Below are 1,235 nucleotides of genomic sequence, written 5' to 3' on the forward strand. Positions count from 1 at the left end.
GGGAATTGAACTCAGGACCTTTGGAAGAGCAGGCAATGCTCTTAACCACTGAGCCATCTCTCCAGCTCCCCTCTATGTTTTTTAAATATTTAACTAAATCCAGTGCATCTCCTGGGAAGAATTCTACTACTGTGCTGTTTTCCTAGCTCCTTGTTTGAGGGAGGAATTTGCTGTACATCCAGGGTGACCTTGCTGGGAGGTGCTGTAACTAAAAAGGCAGGTCTACGATAGACTTGGTATAGCCACCTGCATACTTTCCTGCCACAGTGGAGCTACCTGCATCCACGCCTTCCCGGTCATGATGGACTGTATCCTTCCAAGACAAGGCACAGATCTGCTCTCCTTTAGGTTGCTTTATCTGATATTTGCTCATAGGGACAGGAAAAGTGACAAAAAAAAACCACAGAAGTAGGTTTATTTGTGATAAATGTGGCTGAGTGGTTCACAGGGCTTGGAACTGGTTTGTGGGAGAGTTTGGAGCATGGGATAGAAGACGCTAGGCTCCTTCAGAGAACCACATAGCCATTTTAGTAGAAGTGTCAAAGATCAGTCTGTTGTAGTAGGCTGATTCCTTGGCCAACAACCAGTTCCCAAATCATGACATGGATACTTATTAATTATGAATGCTTGACCTAGCTTAGGCTCATTTCTTGCTAACTCTTATAACTTAACCTGTTACTCTTCATCTGCCTTTTGCCTCGTGGCTTTTTACCTTTCTTTCCTTCTGTATGCCCTACTTTCACTGCTTCTCATATCTGGCTAATGGCTTCCTGGCTTCTGGCCCAGGGTGTGTTCCTTTCTCCCTTGTTCTCATCTTCTCTTGAGCCAAGATTTCTCCTCCTTATTCTCTCTGCCCACCAGCCCCACCTGTTCCCCTCCTAACTAACTATTGGCCATTCAGTTTTTTATTAGAACATTCTGGTGTCTTAGACAGGCAAAGTGAAACAAATAGAATACATCGTTACATAATTAAACAATTGCAGCATAAACAAGTGCAACAAATCTTTATACAGTTAAAGTAACATTCCATAATGGACTGCTGATGGAAATGTGATGTGGGAATGATTTCTTATTAATAAAGAAACTGCCTAGGCCCATTTCATAGGCCAACCCTTAGGTAGGCGGAGAAAACAGAACAGGATGCTGGGAGAAAGAAGTTGAGTGAGTGAGCCGCCATGATTCTCCTGCTTCAGGCAGATGCAGGTTAAGATCATTCCTGGTAAGCCAGCTTGTGG

The sequence above is a fragment of the Microtus ochrogaster genome, chromosome 8 (genome assembly GCF_000317375.1).
Source record: "Microtus ochrogaster isolate Prairie Vole_2 chromosome 8, MicOch1.0, whole genome shotgun sequence".
NCBI lineage: Eukaryota > Metazoa > Chordata > Mammalia > Rodentia > Cricetidae > Microtus > Microtus ochrogaster.